We start from the raw sequence: 20175 nt of genomic DNA, 5'->3' as shown, positions 1-20175 counted from the left end.
TCGGTGAACATATACTTGGACCACTGTTCCAATGACTTTGTACTCTGTTCTTGACAGCAGGCTTTACAGGCTCACCTGTAACAATGCGTCAGTGGAATGCACCTTGCAGGTGTCTGGGCGAATAAACCATGTCTGTTCTGTCGTCTGTAGACTGTGTGTCTGGAGACAACTGTTCCAGTGGCTGCAGTAAGGTCCCGAACAAGGCTACCTGCAGTACTCCGTGGCCGTCTGCGAGCACTGATGGTGAGATATCGGCCTTCTTGTGGTGTTGTACACTGTAGACGTCCCGTACTGTAGCGCCTGGACACGTTTCCTGTCTGCTGGAATCGTTGCCATAATCTTGAGGTCACACTTTGTGGCACACGTCAGGCCCGTACTACGACGTGCTGTGTTTGACCAAACTGCAGTCGCCCTAGTATTTTACCCCTCATAACGTCACCAATATGTGTTCTTTGAGCCACACAGTCTCCATTAGAACGTCTGTCAACGTCTGCACACTTACTCGCTGCACCGTACTCTGACAGGCACCAACATACCTCTACGTATGTGGACTGCTGCCAGCGCCACCGTGCGACGACCGCAGGTCAAATGCACCGCATGGTCATACCCCGAGGTGATTAAAACCCGTAAACCGCCCACCAGAGCGTTGTTTCACCATGTATCAGCATTATCCTTAATTTATGAGCATGAGTGTACATCCAATAACGTGGTCGACACACACATTCGGTTTAAAGGTTTTTACTTCCAAAAACGTCAGCCCCCCTACTCAATGAATTAGTTATGACCAATCCGTGTCTTAATTACGTAGCTAAGTCTCATTTTTCAGATATGCACATACTGTTCCTTCTAACTGTACAATAGCAGTCACTGTTCAGTGTAACCAACCAATCAACAAGTCTTGTTGCATGCAAAATGCGTGTGGCACTTTTGTATTAAAGTTAATCAGCAATCATTGTTAACTGTCCTACATTAGCCTCCGTCTTCGTATTCGCAGCAACACCATTACTCCATTACATTATTACGGTTCTGACTGACACGGGGTCCACTCTCAATATCTCGAGACAGACTGACTGTAAAATGGCTCCAGGTCAATTCCTCAATTAGCTTCACAAAAATGGTTACGAAAGTTTCACGCTGCTAAATACGTAATTTAGATAATTTACAATTATAACTGTACATCTTAACTTAATCGAATAGTGCAGAAAAATAGATTTTGGTCTGATATCTATGTTACAATAACAGTTACAGATGAAATAAGCCTTCTTGATAACGAAACCTCAAGAAAGGTAAATAAAGAATACCATAGATACAAGTGTAACACTTGGTTCAAGAATCATAAAAGAAGTTTGTATACCTGGAAGAATCCTGGAGATACTAAAAGGTATCAGATAGATTATATAATGGTAAGACAGAGATTTAGGAACCAGGTTTTAAATTGTAAGACATTTCCAGGGGCAGATGTGGATTCTGACCACAATCTATTGGTTATGAACTGCAGATTGAAACTGAAGAAACTGCAAAAAGGTGGGAATTTAAGGAGATGGGACCTGGATAAACTGAAAGAACCAGAGGTTGTAGAGAGTTTCAGGGAGAGCATAAGGGAACAATTGACAGGAATGGGGGAAAGAAATACAGTAAAAGAAGAATGGGTAGCTCTAAGGGATGAAGTAGTGAAGGCAGCAGACGATCAAGTAGGTAAAAAGACGAGGGCTAATAGAAATCGTTGGGTAACAGAAGAAATATTGAATTTAATTGATGAAAGGAGAAAATATAAAAATGCAGTAAATGAAGCAGGCAAAAAGGAATACAAACGTCTCAAAAATGAAATCGACAGGAAGTGCAAAATGGCTAAGCAGGGATGGCTAGAGGACAAATGTAAGGATGTAGAGGCTTGTCTCACTAGGGGTAAGATAGATACTGCCTATAGGAAAATTAAAGAGACCTTTGGAGAGAAGAGAACCACTTGTATGAATATCAAGAGCTCAGATGGAAACCCAGTTCTAAGCAAAGAAGGGAAGGCAGAAAGGTGGAAGCAGTATATAGAGGGTTTATACAAGGGAGATGTACTCGAGGACAATATTATGGAAATGGAAGAGGATGTAGATGAAGACGAAATGGGAGATATTATATTGCGTGAAGAGTTTGACAGAGCACTGAAAGACCTGAGTCGAAACAAGGCCCCGGGAGTAGACAACATTCCATTAGAACTACTGATGGCCTTGGGAGAGCCAGTCATGACAAAACTCTACCATCTGGTGAGCAAGATGTATGAGACAGCCGAAATACCCTCAGACTTCAAGAAGAATACAATAATTCCAATCCCAAAGAAAGCAGGTTTTGACAGATGTGAAAATTACCGAACTATCAGTTTAATAAGTCACAGCTGCAAAATACTAACGCGAATTCTTTGCAGACGAATGGAAAAACTGGTAGAAGCGGACCTCGGGGAAGATCAGTTTGGATTCCGTAGAAATGTTGGAAAACGCGAGGCAATACTAACATTACGACTTATCTTAGAAGAAAGATTAAGAAAAGGCAAACCTACGCTTCTAGCATTTGTAGACTTAAAGAAAGCTTTTGACAATGTTAACTGGAATACTCTCTTTCAAATTCTGAAGGTGGCAGGGGAAAAATACAGGGAGCGAAAGGCTATTTACAATTTGTACAGAAACCAGATGGCAATTATAAGAGTCGAGGGGCATGAAAGGGAAGCAGTGGTTGGGAAGGGAGTGAGACAGGGTTGTAGTCTCTCCCCGATGTTATTCAATCTGTATATTGAGCAAGCAGTGAAGGAAACAAAAGAAAAATTCGAAGTAGGTATTAAAATTCATGGAGAAGAAGTAAAAACTTTGAGGTTCGCCGATGACTTTGTAATTCTGTCAGAGACAGCAAAGGACTTGGAAGAGCAGTTGAACGGAATGGACAGTGTCTTGAAAGGAGGATATAAGATGAACATCAACAAAAGCAAAACGAGGATAATGGAATGTAGTCAAATTAATTCGGGTGATGCTGAGGGAATTAGATTAGGAAATGAGACACTTAAAGTAGTAAAGGAGTTTTGCTATTTAGGGAGTAAAATAACTGATGATGGTCGAAATAGAGAGGATATAAAATGTAGACTGGCAACGGCAAGGAAATCGTTTCTGAAGAAGAGAAATTTGTTAACATCGAGTATAGATTTAAGTGTCAGGAAGTCATTTCTGAAAGTATTTGTATGGAGTGTAGCCATGTATGGAAGTGAAACATAGACGATAACTAGTTTGGACAAGAAGAGAATAGAAGCTTTCGAAATGTGGTGCTACAGAAGAATGCTGAAGATGAGGTGGGTAGATCACGTAACTAATGAGGAGGTATTGAATAGGATTGGGGAGAAGAGAAGTTTGTGGCACTACTTGACTAGATGAAGGGATCGATTGGTAGGACATGTTTTGAGGCATCAAGGGATCACAAATTTAGCATTGGAGGGCACCGTGGAGGGTAAAAATCGTAGAGGGAGACCAAGAGATGAATACACTAAGCAGATTCAGAAGGATGTAGGTTGCAGTAGGTACTGGGAGATGAAGAAGCTTGCACAGGATCGAGTAGCATGGAGAGCTGCATCAAACCAGTCTCAGGACTGAAGACCACAACAACAACAACAGATACAAGTGCTAAATACCCACAAACTAATTAAGTGCTGATGTTTGTACCATGTTTCTGAAACTAGCTGTTGTGGTGGTTGTTGTTGTGGTCTTCAGTCCTGAGACTGGTTTGATGCATCTCTCCATGCTACTCTATCCTGAGCAAGCTTCATCATCTCCCAGTACCTACTGCAGCCTACATCCTTCTGAATCTGCCTAGTGTATTCATCTCTTGGTCCCCCTCTACGATTTTTACCCTCCACGCTGCCCTCCAGTACTAAATTGGTGATCCCTCGATGTATCAGAATATGCCCTACGAACCGATCCCTTCTTCTAGTCAAGTTGTGCCACAAATTTGTCTTCTCCCCAATTCTATTCACTACCTCCTCATTAGTTATGTGATCTACCCATCTAATCTTCAGCACTCTTCTGTAGCACCACATTTCGAAAGCTTCTATTCTCTTCTTGTCTACACTATTTATAGTCCACGTTTCACTTCTATACATGGCTACACTCCATACAAATACTTTCAGAAACGACTTCCTGATACTTAAATCTATACTCGATGTTAACAAATTTCTCTTTTTCAGAAACGCTTTCCTTGCCATTGCCAGTCTACATTTTATATCCTCTCTACTTCGACCATCATCAGTTACTTTGCTCCCCAAGTAGAAAAACTCAGTCACTACTTTAAGCGTCTCATTTCATAATCTAATTCCCTCAGCATCACTCGACTTAATTCGACTATGTTCCATTATCCTCGTTTTGCTTTTGTTGATGTTCATCTTATATCCTCCTTTCAAGACACGGCCCATTCCGTTCAGCTGCTCTTCCAGGTCCTTTGATGTCTCTGACAGAATCTTCCGGCCGGAGTGGCCGTGCGGTTCTAGGCGCTACAGTCTGGAATCGAGCGACCGCTACGGTCGCAGGTTAGAATCCTGCCTCGGACATGGATGTGTGTGATGTCCTTAGGTTAGTTAGGTTTAAGTAGTTCTAAGTCTAGGGTACTGATAACCTCAGATGTTAAGTCCAATAGTGTTCGGAGCCATTTGAACCGTTTTGAGCTTTAGCAAAATTAGTTACTTAAAGTGTTTTAAACTAATTACAAATTATTCAGACTAATGTAATTTATAAAATTTGAGTCTGGTCTTATACTCGGAATTATTTCAAAATGGCTCTAAGCACTATGGGACTCAACGTCTGAAGTCATCAGTCCCCTTGACTACTGAAACCTAACTAACCTAAGGACATCACAGACATCCATGCTCGAGGCAGGATTCGAACCTGCGACCATAGCAGCGCCTAGAACCGCTCGGCCGGTTCGGAATTACTGAACGACAGCTTTACCCTATCGCACATCTCTCACTAACACTAAGATACTTAAGAAATTATATATAGACACACTCTGACGCTCTAAAGAAACCAGTATAGGCATGCGTGTTCATTTACAGAGATACGTAAAAAGGCAACTCGGGACCTTTGCCTCGGTCCGGCACACAGTTTTAATCTGCCAGGAAGTTTCATATCAGCGCACACTCCGCTGCAGAGTGAAAATCTCATCCTGGAAACATCCCCCAGGCTGTGGCTAAGCCATGTCTCCGTAATATCCTTTCTTTCAGGAGTGCTAGTTCTGAAAGGTTCGCAGGAGAGCTTCGTTGAAGTTTGGAAGGTAGGAGACGCGGTAGTGGCGGAAGCAAAGCTGTGAGGACGGGTCGTGAGTCGTTCTTGGGTAGCGCAGATGGTAGAGCACTCGTCCGTGACAGGCAAAGGTCCCGAGTTCGAGTCTCGGTCCGGCACACAGTTCTAATCTGTCAGGAAGTTTCACGTACTTTTTATTTCATTAGAAGGCTTCGAAATAGGCAGAATGTCATGAGTAGTGCTCAGGAAAACACTAACCATCACCACTGCGAAAGCTAAATTTTTAGTCAATCTTTGGGAAAGTTTTGTTATTTATGTAACTCTAGGATGGTGTTATTTCATTGAAAGCAGAATAATGTGAGGAAGGGAAATAATTATCCTGGATTACACTTGCTAGATTCCTTGAAAGCAGAATTTACTTGACTGTTGGCATCTGGACATTATTTTGCAACAAGCAATCGAATCCCTTGGAAAAACTACACAGGACTCTACATATTATGCGGAGGAAACTTAAGATGTTCACGATGCCTTGTTGGCGAGGTTTTGGTAACTTAGTTTGGCAAAGAGCATACCTCAGGTGACGCAAGTCATGGACTAGCGATATGCACGGAAACAGATGACGCAAATATCGCATACACAAGTCACAGTAGTGTAGTGTAGTGTAGTGTGACACTCATGCTCGTAACTTAAGGATAATGCTGATCACGGTGAAATAACGCTCTGGTGGGCAGATTACGGGTATAAATCACCTCGGGGTATGACCATGAAGTGCATTTGACCTGCAGTCGTCGCACGGTGGCTCTGGCAGCAGTCCACATACGCAGACGTGTGTTGGTGCGTGTCAGAGTACGGTGCAGCGAGTGAGTGTGCAGACGTTTTCACACATGCTAATGGACACTGTGTATTGGTTCAAATGGCTCTGAGCACTATGGGACATCTGAAGTCATCAATCCCCGTGACTTACAACTACTTAAACCTACCTAACCTAAGCACATCACACACATCCATGCCTGAGGCAGGATTCGAACCTGCGACCGTAGCGGTCGCGCGGTTCCAGACTGAAGCGTCTAGAACAGCTCGGCCACACCGGCCGGCAGACTGTGTATTGAAAATGGCTCAAAGAACACATACTGATGACGTTATGAGCGGTAGAGTATTAGGGTGACTGGAGGCTGGTCAAACACAGCAGATCGTAGCACGGGCCCTCCGTGTGCCGCAAAGTGTGATCTCAAGATTATGGCAACGATTCCAGCAGACAGGAAACGTGTCCAGGCGCTACAGTACGGGACGTCCACAGTGTACAAGACCACAAGAACACAAACTACGACCATCTTAGAGACAGAAGTGACGACACTTTCTGCAGGACCTGACCATCATTTTGCAGGACAATGCTCAAGCTCGTACAGTGGAAGCTGTTACTGATTTGTTTGACTGATTGGGCTGCTAGGTGCTATACCACCTACTGCACTCCCCTGACTCAAGCGCTCGTGAGTTCAACTCGATTTCTAAACTGAAGCGAACATTTCAGGGCATTCGCTTCGGAACTGCTACAAATTCGCCGCTCGAACTGTCAAAACAACTGGCACTGCTAAAAGTATCCTGCGACTTCCACATCGCTGGCAACGGGTTATACACAATGCTGGTGACTTTTTTGAAGGTCAGTAAATCTTTGAAACACGTATATATTTTGTACGAGCTGTAAATAAATAGTTGCGCCTATTAAAGTTCTAACCCTCGTATATAACCGCTGATAGCGTGAACGTATAAGTAGTGTCACTGACATCCGATCATGTGTTCTAGCTAGTTCAACTTTTTTGTCAGCAGTGTAACGGAGCTAAGAAGAAGAAGAAGAAGAAGAACGATCTAAATTATACCACTTGAAAAAGTTATTTAAAAAATTTACAATCCGAGATTTAACACGATGGAATTAGAGCCCCATAATTAATACTGAAACTTCACACAGATCGTAAATGGTGATTATTAGAATGTTAACTGGAGTGTAAACACATCTAATTATTCTAGCATTGTGTTAAAGTCCCCACCATTGGCAGAAAGAAGCTGTTGAAATTTTGTGAGCATGTAATAAGCGTGAAGAATTCCAGATTAACATTTGCTTAAAATTGGAAGAGTTTCTCAGGAAATACAGACCAAAAACGATATTACATAGATAGGTAGAAAATTCAAAACTTATAATTCACGATAAGCGATCTAAGAAAGGGATAAACAGCAGGTTTATCAAAAAGAGAATAGAATAAACTTGAAAACCTTACCGAAAACGATTCTTTGAGGTGAACAATACTTAATACCTTCTTTACGCAGTGTACAGAGAGGTTTACTCAAGAGGTTTCATTTTCAACAGACTTATAGAATAACTGGAAAACATACAGTGGTAAACTGCAAGTACACACGTCCAAGTTGAAAGGTTTCCTTGTGGCACAGTCCATAAGTCAGTTTTTCGTACTTTACTAATACTTTAATTCTTTCCATTATAAACTTTTGTAATGAGCATTCTGTAAACAAAATGAAGCTCTTCCGCGCTCCTCAGTTCGGCTTAATGGTGCAAGCAGGAGTAATCTAAAACCTACAAACTTGACACTTTGCTCTTATTCCCGAGATTTCAAATTCTCTCTCGCTTCCCTCACTTTGTCTTATTAGCCCGTTCCTAAGCTACGAGCAGCAAATGTATTCTTCTTTAGATGAAGTGGCAAACTTACGCCGGTTCTGACGCAATCTGTGAATTATCATCTCTGGGAAGCGTTCCACACAGTTGGAAGTTATATCAGGCTAAGGTCTTATCAGAGCGGAGGTTAAGTATCTTGCTGAACTTAACGTCTCACTCGATCGATTCTCTAATTAACTAAGTAGCGAAGCTTGAGGACTGCCTTTCCTGTAACTGGCCACCGAGTTATGGGCCCCTAGTTAACCAGGTTTAGGCGCTGAAAATACACTCTACAGATGACAACAACATTTCTGCCGCTAGTACCACAGGAGAACGGAAATTCAAGACAAAACTCAGATGGTGCCTGACATGTGTTCGAGTGCTCGGGATGTCATCACCGCCGGCATAGATTAGACATATTGCCATTTTGCGCCACATTTTTTAAACACCAACCAATATGTCATTATCGTCAGATTAAATTAAAAAGCAACTACTTTAGGAGTTCAATTTTCTTCCTTAAGTTAAACATATTCCCTCTATTTTATTTTCTAGTTTCTTATAAAGTCTGTAACTGACATATATTGAAGATAACAGGTGTTTCCTTTATTATGACAAAATAATTTCATTTTATGTATCATGCAATACTGTGGGATTAAGTAGAGACCTCTAGTTCGCTTAGTATCTGCGAAATAGAAAGCAGAAGGCTGTTCTATAGAGTCAACAAGGTGGGAGGTTTTGGTGCACTTCAGCAACTGCGCATCCAAGAGCTTCAATGGATTATAACTAACTGCCAACCAGTTGCTAAATACAGGTTTATTAAACCTTGACCATGGTTTAAAAACCGTCTCCTACGTAGGACGTAAAAACACATTGTCTATAGTCACTGTGAGAGTCTATGATTCTGTCTAGTACATGGGATCCTCTTAACCACCACTTAAAATACATTACATAAAAGTACTACCGTCTACTGTAGAGTTTAAAACTTCAGATTTTGTTTTTAAATGTCACATCTTTGACACTGGATACAACAACATATACTCACATAAAAAAAAGTTTTGCATTGCCCCAGTTCCCAAAACTCCTGAAGATAGACGTTGACTGTGGGTATTGTATCACAGACATACTTCCTTTGACTGTTCAGAAATGTCACTATACCCGACCCAAAATGCAAACAACCATGCATGTTGTTGTTGTGGTCTTCAGTCCTGAGACTGGTTTGATGCACCTCTCCATGCTACTCTATCCTGTGCAAGCTTCTTCATCTCCCAGTACCTACTGCAACCTACATCCCTCTGAATCTGCTTAGTGTATTCATCTCTTGGTCTCCCTCTACGATTTTTACCCTCCACGCTGCCCTCCAATACTAAACTGGTGATCCCTTGATGCATCAGAACATGTCCTACCAACCGATCCCGTCTTCTGGTCAAGTTGTGCTACAAACTTCTCTTCTCCCCAATTCTTTTCAATACTTCCTCATTAGTTATATGATCTACCCATCTAATCTTCAGCATTCTTCTGTAGCACCACATTTCGAAAGCTTCTATTCTCTTCTTGTCCAAACTATTTATCGTCCATGTTTCACTTCCATACATGGCTGCACTCCATACAAATACTTTCAGAAATGACTTCCTGACACTTAAATCTATACTCGATGTTAACAAAGTTCTCTTCTTCAGAAACGCTTTCCTTGCCATTGCCAGTCTACATTTTATATCCTCTCTACTTCGACCATCATCAGTTATTTTGCTCCCCAAATAGCAAAACGCCTTTACTACTTTGAGTGTCTCATTTCCTAATCTAATTCCCTCAGCATCACCCGATTTAATTCGACTACATTCCATTATCCTCGTTTTGCTGTTGTTGATGTTCATCTTATATCCTCCTTTCAAGACACTGTCCATTCCATTCAACTGCTCTTCCAAGTCCTTTGCTGTCTCTGACAGAATTACAATGTCATCGGCGAACATCAAGGTTTTTATTTCTTCTCCATGGATTTTAATACCAACTCCGAATTTTTCTTTTGTTTCCTTTACTGCTTGCTCAATATACAGATTGAACAACATCGGGGAGAGGCTACAACCCTGTCTAACTCCCTTCCCAACCACTGTTTCCCTTTCATGTCCCTCGACTCTTATAACTGCCATCTGGTTTCTGTACAAATTGTAAATAGCCTTTCGCTCCCTGTATTTTACCCCTGACACCTTTAGAATTTAAAAGAGAGTATTCCAGTCAACATTGTCAAAAGCTTAACCATGCATGAGCAGCGCCTATTAGACGGAGGGGCACGACAGCCTATCAGTTCCAGTCATTCCCTTAGGAAGGAGGTACACGGTTCGTGTTGCCTGTAGTTCAACCACGCCTAGACGGTCAATACCGCGGTTCGATAGCGTCCGCATTGTTACGTTGTGCCAGGAAGGGCTCTCAGGAAGGGAAGTGTCCAGGCGTCTCGAAGTGAACCAAAGCGATGTTGTTCGGACATGGAGTAGATACAGAGAGAGACAGGAACTGTCGATGACGTGCCTCGCTCAGGCCGCCCAAGGGCTACTACTGCTGTGGATGACCGCTACCTCCGAATTATGGGTCGTAGGAACCCTGACAGCAACGCCACCATGTGGAATAATGCTTTTCGTTCAGATACAGGACGTCCTGTTAAGACTCGAGCAATAGGCTTCATGATGCGCCTCGACGTATATGTCGAGGTCCATCTTTGCAACAACGACACCATGCTGCGTGGTACAAAAAAATGGTTCAAATGGCTCTGAGTGTTGAGTTGGCAGAAGAGCCAACACTGTGTTTCTAGAGGAGGCCGAAATGCACGCGTTTAATTACACGCTGACTGGCGTGACGTCTGGAACAGGAATTGCAAATAAAGTACGTAGATGATGCAATACTTAACTTTAATCCACAATTGTAGAACATCTCTCTTGACGGTACATGTTATAACCACAATATATATATATCAAAGGATTATGGCGCCCTGCTAGGTCGTAGCAACTGACGCAGCTGAAGGCCATGCCAACCATCGTCTCGGCAAATGAGAGCGCATCGGTCAGCGTAGCTTCGCTAGCAAAGTCGGCTGTACAACTGGGGCAGGTGCCAGTACGTCTCTGCCGTATGGTGGCGCTCGGTCTGCTATCACTGACAGTGGCGACACGCGGGTCCGGCGTATACTAATGGACCGCGGCCGATTTAAAGGCTACCACCCAGCAAGTGTGGTGTCTGGCGGTGACACCACACTGAGCACTATGCGACTTAGCTTCTGAGGTCATTAGTCGCCTAGAACTTAGAACTAATTAAACCTAACTAACCTAAGGACATCACACACATCCATGCCCGAGGCAGGATTCGAACCTGCGACCGTAGCAGTCCCGCGGTTCCGGACTGCGCGCCTAGAACCACTAGACCTGCGCGGTACAGATGGGCAGGACTGGCATCACGTTCTCTTCACCGATGAAAGTTGCATATGCCTTCAGCCAGACAATCGTCGGAGACGTGTTTGAAGGCAACCCTGTCAGGCTGAACGCCTTAGACACGCTGTCCAGCGAGTGCAGCAAGGTGGAGGTTCGCTGCTGTTTTGGGGTGGCATTATGCGGGGTCAACGTACGCCACTGGTGGTCATGAAAGGCGTCGTAGCGGCTGTATATGATACGTGAATGCCATCCTTCGACAGATAGTGCAACCATTAGCCGGCCGGAGTGGCCGAGCGGTTCTAGACGCTACAGCCTGGAGCCGCGCGACCGCTCGGTCGCAGGTTCGAATCCTGCCTCGGTCATGGATGTGTGTGATATCCTTAGGATAGTTTAAATCGTTCTAGGCGACTGATGACCTCAGAAGTTAAGTCGAATAATGCTCAGAGCCATTTGAACCACTTCTTCAACCATTACGGCAGCATATTGGCGAGGAATACGTCTTCGTGGACCACAATTCGTGTCCGCATCGTGCGCGTCTTGTGAATGACTTCCTTCAGGATAACGACATCGCTCGACTAGAGTGGCCAGCACGTTCTCCAGACATGAACCCTATCGACCATTACTGGGATAGATTGATAATCGCTGCTCATGGACGACGTGACCCACCAACCACTCTGAGAGATCTACGCCTAATCGCCGTTGAGGAGTGGGACAGACCAACAGTGCCTTGATGAACTTGTGGATAGTATGGCACGACGAATGCAGGCATCCATCATTGCAAGAGGACGTGCTACTGGTTATTAGAGGTACCGGTGTGTACACCAATGTGGACCACCACCTCTGAAGGTCTCGCTGTGTGGTGGTACAACACGCAATGTGTGGTTTCTCATGAGCAATAAAAAGGGCGGAAATGATGTTTATGTTGATCTCTATTCCAGTTTTCTGTACAGGTTCTGGAGCTCTCGGAACCGAGGTGATGCAAAACTTTTTTTTATGTGTGTAGTATGCCACTTGAAAGGTTTATATAAAACTGATATTTAAATATAAGAAGTGGCATCAGAGTCTATGGGCGTAGATATGTCACGTTCAGAGCTAGTGACATGTGCAATCGGCAAACTGAGTTTCACAGAAGCGGTGCTTTATAAGTCGGTGCTGATTTGGGGCCGGGGGCTTTTACGTCTCTGGGACATTTATTATACCCGAAGAGGGAATATGTTCAAGAATTCTGAGGCAAAGCGATGTTAAGGATGTTAGTCTGTAATTTTGCAGGAACGTTTTTTTATCCTTCTCACATACAAGAGTCACCTACGCTTTTTTCCCAGCCGCTGGGTATTTTGAGCTTGGCGACAGATAGATATATGTCAATGGTCTGTAAACATTCTCCTTTCAATATGATAAAAGTGTTATTGTCAAAGACGTGGAACGTAATATAAATAATGTAGCTAATAGGGTGGTTGATAACCTAAGCAGGTGGCTTTCAGAGAACAGATAAATGCTTAGATGCAAGAAAACGCAATGCATATTTATAGATTCTGGTAGGAGACTCTTGTAAAAGCGAAATTTTACTCTCCCAAGGTGGTCTAGAAGTCAGTGAAGTCGACCATATTAATTTCTTAGGACTGAGTGTAGATGGAAGACTGTTGGAAATAACGCGTTCTAGATTTTGTACAGCAACTGAACGCGGCAAACTTCGATTACTTCCGCTCTCTTGCTTCGTACGGAGTTGTGTTTTGAGCCAACCCTGCTCAATCCGCAAGATTATTCTGAGCAACAACAAAAGAGTTATAGCTCTGATGGTTCAAATGGCTCTGAGCACTATGGGACTTAACATCCATGGTCATCAGTCCCCTAGAACTTAGAACTACTTAAACCTAACTAACCTAAGGACAACACACAACACCCAGGCATCACGAGGCAGAGAAAATCCCTGACCCCGCCGGGAATCGAACCCGGGAACCCGAGAGTTATAGCTCTGAATAGTTAAGTAAAGTTTCCTTTCGAACATTAAACTTTCATGTTGGTCGCATTGTACCAGAAAAATTCTTATACCTTTAAAGTACATTTTAACATTGTCTGTTTTGTGTTTGCTTGAGATGATACCCCCAATATTTAAATCCACTTCTTGTTTCAACTATGTTTTTCTTTTACTATAATTTTTGCTCTGATTGGGTCTAATTCTCAAAATGCCGCCAATTTAGTTTTCAGTTCTCATTCCAAGTGCAACAGCAGCTTGGCTGAATTTCAGTACTGCTATCTGTGCTACATTTTCGACCTGGGCTTCAGTAAACAGAAGAGTTGAGAAACTAACGTATTTAAGAATGAAAGTGCAATTACGGTGTGAAGCGCACTTCTTACGACTATTACGGTGCGTAGATGAACATCCTTGTGTGACTCCTCGGTCAATGACACATGATACAGTTTCACATCTCAGACTGTGGTGTCACCGCCAGACACCACACTTGCTAGGTGGTAGCTTTAAATCGGCCGCGGTCCATTAGTACATGTCGGACCCGCGTGTCGCCACTGGCAGTGATCGCAGACCGAGCGCCACCACACGGCAGGTCTCGAGAGACGGAATAGCACTCGCCCCAGTTGTACGATGACTTTGCTAGCGACTACACTGACGAAGCCTTTCTCTCATTTGCCGAGAGACAGAATAGCCTTCAGCTAAGTCCATGGCTACGACCTAGCAAGGCGCCATTAACCATTTCCAGATAGAGTCTCACTTGTATCATCAAGAATGCTGTATACAAATGATGGAATAAAGTTAAGTATTCTAGCAGCTACGTACTTTTCTTTATAGCATTCATTACGTCTCCTGTTTCAGACCTATCTCTAGCCTGCGTCAGTAACGCGTGCCTATCGGCTACTTCGTGTGGCGTAGCGGTCTTGTTACGCCACAACACAGACTATAAACCTTACTGTTACCATTCGGGCGCAGAGATTGAACGTGACCAAACATTTCCCACGACGGTGGATAGATTATCAGCATCAATACACCTGACTACTCGTTATGGGGAGTCACTGATGCGCATGTATCTGCACGTCGTTATACTACAAACGAAGAACTGCGCAATGCCCTTGAGGACTCACTTAGCGCTAACACCAGATATGCTCAAAAAATAAGTCAAGAAGAATACGGATCGTGTTTACAGCATGACGGAGAAGATATCGATATATTGGGCACTTAATGCATAATTGAGTACATGTACTAAAACAAAGCAAATCAATCAGCATTCGACACTAGGGGTACGGGGATTTATCGCCCAAGCTGTAGACATTGGCTTATGAATTTTCTTACACAGACGATACGCAGGATCCAGCAATGTGCACGCACCATCCGAACTCGTGTATCCAGAACGTGTAAACGCACTGGTGAGTCACAACTACATGTCTGCCTGCTTAGTGGAATGCTAGTCCGCCTTTGGAAGGCAGAAAGCGTGGATTCGACAATTCCTTAATGGGTTTCTGGAGGTATGTGCCACCAGATGCCTACACCTGTAAATCTAGGAAACTGGTTTTCGGGTTTCGAGCTGACACCAGATACTGTCACACATGCGTTCCATCGGGTGCAGATCAGGTGATCTTTGTGGCCAAGACATCCTCAAACCACTGTAGTGCGATTCTGGATTTATGATACAGGGAGTTATCCTGATGGAAGGTGCCACCGGCATCGGGGACGACATCAAGCATGAGGGTACGCAGGTAGATCGTAACAACGTCCAGGCAGCTTGCAGAAGACACGATGGTTTTGATTACTTCCAAGCACCCAGGGATTCCCAAGTTAACGCTTCCCACAGCATAATACGGCCCAATAAACTTGCGTACGTAACACTCTGCAAATTTCGGGCAGCTGCTCGCTGGATGACATGACCTTCGATTTTTTGACAAAATACCGTGTGACTATACACTAATGGCCATTAAAATTACTACACCAAGACGGAATGCAGATGATAAACGGGTATTCATTGGACAAATATATTAAACTAGAACTGACATGTGATTACATTTTCACGCAATTTGGGTGCATAGATCCTGAGAAATCAGTACCCAGGACAACCGCCGTATAACGGCCTTGATACACCTTGACATTGTCAAATGGATCTTGGATGGCGTGTCAGGTACAGCTGCCCATGCAGCTTCAACACGATCCCAGAGTTCATCAAGAGTAGTGACTGGCATATTGTGACGAGACAGTTGCTCAGCCACCATTGACCAGACGTTTTCAGTTTGTGAGAGATCTGGACAATGTACTGGCCAGGGCAGCAGTCGAACATTTTCCGTATCCAGAAAGGCCCGTACAGGACCTGCAACATGCGGTCGTGCATGATCTTGCTGAAATGTAGGGTTTCGCAGGGGTCGATTGAAGGGTACAGCCACTGGTCGTAACACATCTGAAATGTAACGTCCACTGTTCAAAGTGTCGTCAATGCGAAAAAGAGGTGACCGAGACGTGTAACCAATGGCACCCTATACCATCACATCGGGTAATACGCCAGTATGGCGATGACGAATACACGCCTCCAATGTGCGTTCACTGCGATGTCGCCGAACACCGATGTGACCATCATGATGCTGTAAACAGAACCTGGATTCAACCGAAAAAATGACGTTTTGCCATTCGTGCAACCAGGTTCGTCGTCGAGTACACCATCGCAACCGCTCCTGTCTGTGATGCAACGTCAAGGGTAACCGCAGCCACGGTCTCCGAGCTGATAGTCCCTGCTGCTGCAAACGTCGTCGAACTGTTCGTACAGATGCTTGTTGTCTTGGAAACGTCCCCATCTGTTGACTCAGGGATCGAGACGTGGCTGCACGATACGTTACAGCCATGCGGAGAAGAAGCCTGTAATCTCGACTGCTAGTGATACGAGGCCGTTGGGATCCAGCACGGCGTTCCGTATTACCCTCCTGAACCCACCGATTCCATATTCTGCTAACAGTCATTGGATCGCGACCAACGCGATCAGCAATGTCGCGATAGGCTACAATCCGATCTTCATCAAAGTCGGAAACGTGATGGTGCGCATTTCTCCTCCTTACACGAGGCATCACAACAGCGTTTCACCAGGCAACGCCGGTCAACTGCTGTTTGTGTATGAGAAATCGGTTGGAAACTTTCCTCATGTCAGCACGTTGTAGCCACTGTAAAACCAAGTGTAGCTACATACTGTGTTTATTTATGTAGAAAGCGTAATAATGGACATTATAAGAAGCAATTTGAGGTGAATAACTCAAGGCAGTGCACTGTAAGTACCTAAAACACAAAAAAAACTTTCGGATTCGTAAAGAATCTTCTGAAATTGAACCTGCAGTGGCTCGAAATCATGTTCATGGTTGAATAAATGGTAAAAAAGCGACTTGTTGCGTATTTATTACCAAATAAACGCCAGATTTATCTGATCTTTCGTCTTTTCAGCAATCAGCTTATCTTGCCCGATACTCAGCGACAGTCGGCAAGGAATCAAGTTTCTTTTAGTGCTTCTCGTCGGTCATCTTATTGTGATGTGTTACGTTGGTGCATCGTGCAAGAATGATATCAGACGCTGATAACATGCACAGTGAGCTGGTCCAAATACTCAAGGTCTTCAGTAACAACGTTCATCAAATAAATGAAGTGCTTTCAAGCGAGAATCACAATAATACCGTCGACTGGGGGATTCTTCTCTCTGCCATCCACAGAACATGAACCAAGCTTTAGTCTTAACTGAGAAACATTTTTCTGCAAGCTGTGCAGACCTCTTCTTCTCAGCACTTTCTCATTTGAAATGTGGACGCGATTGATTTCCAGAGTTCGCCTCGGCACAGTCGGTGAAAAACGCTGAGCCTGATATGCGAATATGGTCATCGTTAGCATGACAGAGGAGTACAGTCGTCTAGAATCTTACAGAGCATAATTGTCATATGGAACGTATTCGTTGGAAGGGTGAGGAAATGGTTCAAATGGCTCTGAGCACTATGGGACTTCTGAGGTCATCAGTCCCCTAGAAGTTAGAACTACTTAAACCTAAATAGCCTACGGACATCACATACATCCATGCCCGAGGCAGGATGCGAACCTGCGACTGAAGCCTCTAGAACCGCTCGGCCACTGCGGCCGGCGGAAGGTTGCAGAAGTTTACCTTATTCTGGTCATACAGGAACAACTTTAGAATGTTCATCAAGCAATATTATCAGTAGTAAGTAAATTTCAAATGAAGTAATGCAGCTGGGAGGAAACGCGATCAGCTTTTTAGACCTTACCATTGGCAACAACAGCCAAAAATATGTTATTTATGTGACCTGTTAGTTTCTCTCTGCGCGATAGATTACTGGTTTATCAGAATGAAAAATGCTCGTATCGTAGCACAAAAAAGGGCGAATATGTCCTGGACAGAGTTCGGGATGTAAAAGAAGGGAACTAGCTTTTCGACTTATCTGGTAGCTTCGAAGACATTTCAGTCAGAGCATCTCGACATATGCTCGCACTTTTACCTTTGGTATAATTATCCATGTCATGCAATATAATACACCATGTCTAGTAAAGTAACGTGATACATGGCGTCATGTCGTATAACATGACATATGGCATCATGTCATCTAACGTGGCATTTGCTCTGTTGTGCAGTATGACAACGTGTCATTGAAGTTTAGTATGCATGCATCCCCACTCTGTCGTAGGTGTCGCCACCGGCTCCAACCTTGTGTGAATGCTCTGAAAAGCTAATCATTTGCATATCACAGCATCTTCTTCCTGTCGGTTAAATTTCGCGTCTGTAGCACATCATCTTCGTGCTGTAGCAATTTTAATGGCGAGTATTGTACATACCTCAGGGAATGTGACATAATAAACACAAGATGCGTCTGTTGCTTAAAACGGGTCACAAATTACCCAAATTATTGTGAACCATCGTTTCTTTTTGGAGACCACTTAGCGACTTCCAACTAATTTGAACATAATTTCAAACTCTTTCTAAACTCTCTCTCGCTTACATTAACTCATTTTTAAAGTAATCAGAAGTTTGCAGCAGTTTTATACATGGGAGGTTTACTATCTTTTGGTTCAAAAAATCAGTTTTTTTTAATTATATTTTTTGATCCATAAAAGTGTTTAGAATCCACCTCTGAAACAGTTTTTCCGAATACGAAAGGAAAATGTTTTATTCCCGGTTGAACACAAAAATGCACCTGCCTGAAATCGGCCTTTTTCACGCACCAGCTTTTTCCGTCAGAGGACGAGTTATTGTACCGGTGCTTGGGACGAAACACACAAAATTCAAATGAAAATTTGAACGCGTGTGTTTGGAAGTTAGCCCCAAAACATTTGCATTCTGGTGTGAAGACTAAGAGATTTTACCTGTCCTGGCAGTGAGCAGCTTCAACGAAGGGTATTCAGCAATTCGTTGCTACGAAATCTTCTCACGAAATTCCAGTCACCAACTTTCTCCTCCGAATGCGAAAATATTTTGTTGACCTACATAGGGTGGAGCGACCACCAAGATACGGAAAGGTACAGGTGTTCATTCTTTCCGCGCGCTATACGAGATTGGAATAATAGAGAATTGTGAAGGTGGTTCAACGAACCCTCTGCCAGGCACTTAAATGTGATTCGCAGAGTATCCATGTAGATGACAACGATGGACGTCAACATGGGACTCTATTCGAGGCAGTTCGCCAAGCATTCGGACGACCACCGGATTCGAGCGGCCGAAAACCGCTTGTCACCGGCCGTACGAGCGGCTCTGGAGCAGCGCAAGATGGCCCAGATCGAGCAGAACGCCCTCTGTGGGGAAGAGGAAGGACTAGTTTATGGACCCGGAATAGCGGATTGAACGTACGTTGCATAATATTGCATTTACATGTTGTCAAAACTTCAAACGCGTTTTTCTCGAAATGACTTTTTTTTATCGCGCTGAATGGGAACTTCAAATCTACTGAACCGATTGGCATGATTCTTGTTTCCGACAAAGTTAACTTTTATTCCTATCCATCAGCTATAAATATTTTTACTTGGCCGACGAAGTCGAAAAATCGATGAAAAAATCCTATTTTTTTTTCAAATGGCCGCCATTTTGTCTCCTATGGTCCAAAAAACTTAAGCGAGGTACAGTTCCTGAAGACTCTTATATACTTCGCAAAAGTCAACTCAGTTTTGATTTCAGACGAGCCGGCTGACCTGTGACATACCGCGCGTGGAGGTCTACATCGAAATTTTGCTTAGTTCCGAAGCACTTCTGCCTTTGGTCTTCGACATTTCCGGTAGAAAAAATTCCAGTTTGTAGAGGAAATATCAATAAACATTTTGACCAAATTTGCCATTGATATCTGCAACACATCCCGAGAAAAAAAATTCTCAATGAACATGCTTTTTTCGGGCCAAAGATAGTAAATCTCCCCCTAAAGAATCGGGGTTTAACCGTACAAATATGTTCACGCGTAAGTAATGCAAACTGTCCGCGCGCTTGAGGGAAAATGCATGCGCAACCAAGGATGCATCAGTTACGTTCACCATTTTCATTTCTGTCACTATCTATTCAATTTTGTCATCAACTTTTGCAGAACGAAATTGAGGAAGCGAGAAATATTGAAATGTGAGAGCAGAAGATTGCTCATCAGTGAAACATAAATGGAAAGTCTAATGGGGAACGTGTTATTGTTGCTCTGCTGCTGTTGCTACGTTCGTAATTCTGAATTATTAGTTTGATGCAAGCCTCTACGGCAATCAAATCTGTGCGACCTCCTGATCTACGCGTAACTACCGCAACCTGCAAAAATTTGAACCTGTGAATTGTAGTCATACCTTGGTCTCCCTCTACAATTTTTACCTCCCATACTGCCATCTATTACTAAACGGACAGTTCCATGATTC

At 43.5% G+C, this 20175-nt stretch overlaps 1 protein-coding gene across 1 annotated transcript in view; it reads right to left on the bottom strand.

Annotated features, from left to right (window-relative positions):
• LOC126215284 (acetylcholine receptor subunit alpha-like) overlaps positions 1-20175 on the bottom strand; it is a 703987-nt gene that overhangs the window by 400176 nt on the left and 283636 nt on the right. The gene's annotated exons all lie outside the window — the stretch shown is intronic.

The sequence above is a fragment of the Schistocerca nitens genome, chromosome 12 (genome assembly GCF_023898315.1).
Source record: "Schistocerca nitens isolate TAMUIC-IGC-003100 chromosome 12, iqSchNite1.1, whole genome shotgun sequence".
Taxonomy (NCBI): domain Eukaryota; kingdom Metazoa; phylum Arthropoda; class Insecta; order Orthoptera; family Acrididae; genus Schistocerca; species Schistocerca nitens.
This window is presented reverse-complemented; position numbering and strand designations above follow the sequence as displayed.